The sequence below is a fragment of the Entelurus aequoreus genome, linkage group LG11 (genome assembly GCF_033978785.1).
Source record: "Entelurus aequoreus isolate RoL-2023_Sb linkage group LG11, RoL_Eaeq_v1.1, whole genome shotgun sequence".
Taxonomy (NCBI): Eukaryota; Metazoa; Chordata; class Actinopteri; order Syngnathiformes; family Syngnathidae; genus Entelurus; species Entelurus aequoreus.
In genome coordinates this window covers 26,800,866-26,808,581 of record NC_084741.1, presented here as the reverse complement: position 1 = coordinate 26,808,581, position 7,716 = coordinate 26,800,866, and positions in this window count along the sequence as shown.

The following is a 7,716-nucleotide window of genomic DNA, read 5'->3' as shown; positions in this document are numbered from 1 at the left end:
TGTTACGAGCGCAGACCGGACACGCCTCGATGTACTCCCGGACCCCCGCCTCCATGGATGGCCACCAGAACCGCTGTGAGATCATAAACATAGTTCTCCGGACTCCCGGATGGCAGGTAAGCAGCAAGGTGTGAGCCCAATGGATCACCTGTGGGCGCAGACTGACCGGGACAAACAGGCGATTCTCTGGGCACCCACTACGTGGAGGGGTCTCACCATTAGCGTTCCTTATCTCTCGTTCTATATGCCAAGTGACCGCTCCAACCACACAGTTCAGTGGGAGGATGGGTTCTGGTACCTTGGCAACAGGCTCAGGGTCGTAGAGGCGAGACAAAGCGTCTGACTTGACGTTGCGGGACCCCGGCCTGTAAGACAACGTGAAGTTAAAACGATTGAAAAACAATGCCCACCTGGCCTGACGTGAATTCAGTCTCTTGCCGTTTCGAATGTATTCCAAGTTCTTGTGGTCAGTCCAAACTATGAAAGGATGTTGTGCCCCCTCTCACCAATGTCGCCACTCTTCCAGCGCTACCTTAACCGCCAGAAGTTCCCTGTTGCCAACATCATAGTTTCATTCTGCAGGGCTCAACCGGCGAGACAGAAAAGCACAGGGGTGGGTCTTCCCATCTGCCTCCAGTCTTTGGGATAAGACCGCCCCAACTCCCTCATTCGACGCGTCCACCTCGACCACAAATTGGCGTTGAGGATCTGGTAGCGTGAGGATGGGTGCAGTCGTGAAGCGGCGCTTGAGATCCTGGAACGCCCTCTCTGCCTCCGGAGACCAGTGGAAGCGCACCTGTGGGGAAGTCAAAACATGGAGAGGGGAAGCTATTGCGCTAAAGCCTCTGATAAATCGTCTGTAGAAGTTCGCAAAACCGAGGAATTGCTGAACCTTCTTACGACTATCAGGTGTTGGCCACTTGGCGACTGCGCTAACTTTAGCCGGATCCATCTGTACTCTTCCAGGGGCTACATTGAATCCCAGGAAGGAGATGGTGTCGGCATGGAACTTGCACTTTTCAGCTTTTACGTACAGGTGGTTTTCCCGGAGCCGTTTCAAAACCTGGCTGACATGGTGTCTGTGAATGTCCAGATTGTCAGAATAAATTAGTATGTCATCAAGATAGACGAAAACAAAATTGTCCAAAAAGTCTCTCAGCACATCATTAATCATAGCCTGAAAAACGGCAGGGGCATTAGTGAGACCAAAAGGCATTACTAAATATTCGTAGTGGCCACTAGGGGTGTTAAATCCGGTTTTCCACTCATCACCCTCCCTAATGCGAATGAAGTGATAAGCATTCCGTAGGTCAAATTTAGTAAAAACTTTGGCCTGCTGGAGCTGATCGAAAACTGATGACATTAACGGCAGAGGGTACCGATTCTTTATTGTTATGTCATTGAGGGGACTATAGTCTATACATGGTCGCAGGGTGCCGTCTTTCTTGGATACAAAGAAAAACCCTGCTCCAGCAGGTGACGATGAGGGACGGATGAGTCCCGTTTTAAGTGAGGATTGTATGTAGTCTTTCATAGCATGTTTTTCGGGACCTGAAACCGAGTATAGGCGCCCCTTGGGGATGGTAGATCCGGGAATGAGGTCTATAGCACAATCGTAAGGACGATGTGGTGGGAGCGATGTAGCTTTTGCCTTATTAAAGACCTCCTTCAGGTGGTGATAGCAAGGAGGTACGGAAGTCAAATCTATGTGCTGTGGTTCTGTGATAAAGTGAGCAGAAAGAGAGTTGATATTCGTGGCGGTTCTTGCTGGGGCACTAACACTTCCCCACGCAGTTCCTTCCCCAGCCCCTGATTTTGCCTGTGGGCCAGTCTACGTGGGGGTTGTGGTAAACGAGCCAGGGTTGTTGTCAAAGAAGTGACACCCAATTCACCATCTGATCAGTTGTTGAAGGAAGTACACTACATTTGTCGCACCCAAGTCAAAGAAGTAATCACACCGTTGAATGTGACTAAAGTGCTTGAGTCTGATTTCAACGAAAAGGAAGTGGAAGACTCTAATTTCTCCCAAGAAGACTTGCGGTTCATTTCAATAATGGAAAGGGGAGTAAAAATGCAAGAAGATGGTCATTGTGAACTACCTTTGCCGTTCAAACAAGACAGACCAAACTTACCGAACAACAAGAAATGTGCAGAACATCGACTCAATTGTCTGAAGAAAAGATTTGAAAAAGACAAACAATATCACAAAGACTACATGAAGTTCATGAATGAAACAATAGAGCGCGGAGATGCAGAAAAGTTGCCTCCTGAAGAACTGGACAAGGGTCCTTCCTGGTACATTCCACATCATGGGGTGTACCACTCCCAAAAGCCCGGAAAAATAAGAGTGGTCTTCGATTGTTCGGCGAAGTATGAAGGAGTCTCGTTGAATGATTACCTTTTGACCGGACCAGAGTTGACTAACACGCTGGTGGGAGTCTTGTGCAAATTTCGGAAGGGCCCAGTAGCAATCATGTGTGACATCGAACGAATGTTTCATCAGTTCAGAGTTAGCGTCGAAGATCAAGACTATTTCCGCTTTCTCTGGTGGGCTGATGGAGATTACCGGTCTACTTCATCCGTCTACCGCATGCGTGTTCATCTGTTCGGAGCTGCGTCGTCCCCAGCCTGCGCAAACTTTGGCCTCAAGTACATCGCCGCACAGGGTCAAGGACAGTTCAGTGAATCGACCATCAGGTTCATCGAGAAAAACTTTTACGTGGATGATGGCCTGATCAGTTTCCATTCAGAAGAAGAGGCAATCCACCTGGTGAACGAAGCAAAGCAACTCTGCAGCACTGGAGGTTTGCGACTCCACAAATTCATCTCCAATAGCCCAAAGGTGCTTGACAGTATTGCGAGAGAAGATTGTGCAGAGACAGTACGAAACCAAGACCTCACACTTGGTGAGCAACAGATTGCGAGAGCCCTAGGCGTCCAGTGGTCTATCGCCTCAGACCATTTTCAGTTTCGTGTAGAGGTCAATGAGCGTCCACTTACCAGAAGAGGAGTGTTGTCGACCGTGGCCTCCATCTACGACCCACTCGGATTCGTAGCACCCTTCGTCCTACAGGGCAAGCGAATACTACAGCAGCTGTGCCGGGAGAAAATGGACTGGGACGAACCGCTCTCAAGTGAACTCAGGTCTTGAGTTCACTGGGAGTCCTGGCTGATTGATTTGAAGAATATGACAGATGTCAAGATTGACCGCTGTTACGTTCCAAAGGATTTTCAAGCAGTTGAGAAGTATGAACTCCATCATTTCTCAGATGCATGTGTTACAGGATATGGCGTCTGTACCTACCTAAGAGCCATCAATGAATCAGGAGCAATCAATTGCGCTCTTGTAATCGCGAAGTCCAGAGTAGCACCTACCAAAGCCACTACAGTACCAAGGTTGGAGCTGTCTGCAGCAGTGGTTGCAGTGCGTACAAGTGACATGCTCAATGCAGAGTTGGAGCTGAATGTCGAAGAATTCTTCTGGACAGATTCACAAGTCGTCTTGGGATATGTCAACAATGAAGCAAGACGCTTTCATGTGTTTGTAGCGAACCGCATCCAACATATCAGAGAGAGTACCAACCCCACACAGTGGAAGTATGTTGCATCAGAGGACAATCCTGCAGACCATGCATCGCGTGGAGTCAAGGCCAAAGATCTCATCGCCTCAAACTGGTTCAGTGGGCCAAGTCTTCTATGGCAAGAAGAGCTACCCAGTGGAGAGTGCAAGGTGGGAGAGCTTGACGCAGGAGACTCAGAAGTATGCAAAGCTGTTGTACACCGCAAACTCAAGGTGGTTTCTCTGGAAGAACGTTTTGAGAAGTTCTTCAGCTGGTCGAGATCAGTCAAAGCTATTGTAAGGCTCACCGGATTTGTGAGGGAAGACTTATACCTACGCAAGAGATGGCGTAGAGTGCAAGATCTCGCCAATGAATTCTGGCGCAGATGGAGAAAGGAATACATGTTGAACCTACAGCAAAGACAGAAATGGCAGAAGACAAGAAGGAATGCCAAAGTCAATGATGTAGTGCTCATACACGATGACACAGCACCCAGGAACGATTGGAAACTCGCTAAGGTCACTGCAATGTATCCAAGTGAAGATGGATGTGTGCGCAAGGTGCAGCTTCTAATCAGTGACTCTACATTAGATGACCATGGCACACGACTCAACAAGCAGACACACTTGGACAGACCTATCCACAAGACAGTTACACTGTTAGAAGCAGAATAGACCCACACTAGTCTGAAAAGAGAAAACACATTAGATTTGGTGGGAGTGTAGCTGCTGACAGAAGCACATTGTATATATGTTATATAATTTCATAGTTGGTTAGAATAAATAAATACAATGTATAAATATAAGTTCATATTTACATAAAATGTGATTAAAAATGTATTTCCTTTGGTAATTTCATGCAAGTATATGTTAACTTTATTTTTGTTACAAAACCCATGTAAATTGGAGAGGAACATATTTTTTGTTCCGGTTTGGTCACATTGTTGGGGGGACAATTAATATGTGACGGAATAAGAGAAGCAGCATGAGACAGCAAGCATTTGATGAAAGACGTTAATGGAGTCTCGGCTTGAAAAGAAACTTTATTCCCTCAGAGTTTGTGAGGCCAATGAGGTATGTTTCTTTCTGATATGTATGTGAAATCAATGTGTTTTATGTTATTGGATGTCAGACTAATTGTAAGTTCTGTTTTTCTTATGTATTAGTTCTGACGGCATTATTTCGGCATTATTTGGCATCGTTGATACGAGAAGAAGGCGTGGCTGAAAATAAATGTCTGTTTGAGAAAAATGAACAACTTGAGCCTTGATTAAGACCTCGGAGGGAGTAACAGTATTTATATTATCATTTGGTGCAGCCGGGCCGGAGCAGGAGGGGATAGAAAGAGAGAAAAAGGAAGACAGGGGGGAATTGTGGGGACAAGAGGGGGATTAGACAGAGAGACAAAAACAACAACAGCAAACACAACAACAACAACAACAATAGAGCAACATCAGCAAATACGACATGTACAAATATGATGGTAAAAGTAATAGCAAATAAGCAGTTAGCGAAAATAAAAAATAATACAGAAATGACAATGAGCATTATTACACTAAACATGGAGCAATACAAATACCAATAGAAATAGCGCTATTGATAATGAACAATACCAATACTTTACCTGTATTAGCAACAATACAGTTGTTCAAATGCAACAATACAAATACGTAATGATAACTTGAGATACGAAAGAATGCAGAAAAATGGAGGGGAAGAAAGAGAAGCGACCTACATTAACCTTGTAGATTGTTATAGTAACAATAGGTTAAGCTTTGTCAGTGTGCCATGTGTTATACCCAGTTTACCCTAGGGCAACAACATTAATATATGTTTGATGAAACGTGATTATGTGCATGAGTGTATCAGAATCAGAATCAGAATCAGAATAGTTTTATTGCCATTGTTTGAGAACGGGTTCACAAACTAGGAATTTTTCTTGGTGCAAACGTGCGACATAAAACACATATAACACATTTTTGGTAATAAAAAGAGCTGTAACTGAGCTGAGTTACATATAACTGAGTATGTGTGCATATGTACTTGTATATGTACAGTATGTGTATATCTGTGTTTGTACAGTGAATGTATATGTACAGTATGTGTATATGTGTGTTTGTACAGTGAATGTATATGTATAGTATGTGTATATGTGTGTTTGTACAGTGAATGTATATGTATAGTATGTGTATGTGTGTGTTTGTACAGTGAATGTATATGTACAGTATGTGTATACAGTATGTGTGTTTTTACAGTGAATGTATATGTACAGTATGTGTATATGTATGTTTGTACAGTGAGTGTATTTGTACAGTATGTGTATGTGTATGTTTGTATAATGAATGTGCGTGTGGATGTATGAACTTTGAGTGTGTAAATATGTACTGTATTTGTATATGTATGTGGGAGCGTAGGTACCTATGTATGTGTGTATGTATGTATGTGAGTATATGTGAATTTGTATGTATAATACATTTGACTCCCAGTGTGTGTGGGAGCCAGAGTACGGCCCCAGCCTCCCCGAGAGCCCAACCCACAAACAGTAGGTGTGGTGCCCAGGGAACCAGGGACCACCGCCCCCACGCAGCCAAGCCGGACAGCGACAGGACTTTGTGGTGTCCTTAGACTGAAGGACAATAAGGGAGGGTTTGTGAACCCGCTTTTGTGTGATGTGAGGGTTATGTTGTTTACACTGTTTTGTTTGCACTAATGGGTTGCTCTGTTTTACATGCTGCTATGATGTTACCAAATGTTGCCTTACGTGTCAGTCCTCGAGGGCGAGGACTTTTTGTAAGGGGGGGGGGGGGGGGGGGGGTGATGTAGCGGCTGGCTACGGGGTGTTAGCCAATGGCTTTGGCTGGGGGGTGGGACTTCCGGGGAAGTTAGGGAAGTGACATGGTTAATAGGAAGTGTTGGTTCGAGTTTTGCCGGGAAAGGGAATAGACTCATATTGGAGCTGTTGTGTGACTTAAATACATCTTGTGCAATAAATACAAGATAAATGAAGAAGTCTATGAGCCTACATTCCTGGGATTATTACAATATTAACAATTGACTTCAGGACAACACACTTACTGTTTTGTCTTGCAGTAGAATGATAGTACATAGAGTAGTGAGGCAGTTAAAGTAATGAAAGGTGGAGGGACTGAGAAAGCTCAGGTGAGGTCATAAATAAATTAAATATATACTAGGTGTTTTGTAGCGGCTCAGTCGAAATTAAGGTCCGGAACTGATGGTCAAATAATCTTTTATTTTACATCTGTCACTGTGTGCACAATGATCAATGTAAGAGCTTATGAGCAAACATACACGATAAATGGTACATTAGAATACATTGTACTTAAGCATTGAACATATGTACATTCAAACAAATTAAACAACTGAAGCAATTTACCTCGTTTCCCTTTCAATTGGCGCTAGAATCCACCTCTTTTGTAGGCAATTATTTTTTCTGTTGGTAATAAATGACATGTAAATACACGGTTAAGGCTTTCCAGCCTGTCGAAGCTTGACAATGCTGTTGCTAACGACGCCATTGAAGCTAACTTAGCAACGGGACCTCACAGAGCTATGCTAAAAACATTAGCTCTCCACCTACGCCAGCCAGCCCTCATCTGCTCATCAACACCAGTGCTCACCTGTGGTCCAGCGATCGACGGAGCGACAAAGGACTTCACCCGATCACCGATGCGGTCGGCGGCCCGGAGACGGAGGAAGTCAAGGTGAGTTCGGCGGCTAGCGCGTCTGCTATCCATCTCTAAGTCCTCCTGGTTGTCTTGCTGTAGTCCGCCGCTAATACACAGATCACACCTACAGCTTTCTTCTTTGCAGTCTCCATTGTTCATTAAACAAATTGCAAAAGATTCACCAACACAGATGTCCAGAATACTGTGGAATTTTGGGATGAAAACAGAGCTTTTTTGTATTGGATCCAATGGGGTCCGAATACTTCCGTTCTCTCCGTGACGTCACGCGCATACGTCATCATATCTAGACGTTTTCAACCGGAAGTGTCGCGGGAAATTTAAAATTGCACTTTATAAGTTAACCCAGCCGTATTGGCATGTGTTGCAATGTTAAGATTTCATCATTGATAAATAAACTATCAGACTGCGTGATCGGTTGTAGTGGGTTTCAGTAGGCCTTTAAACAAATTG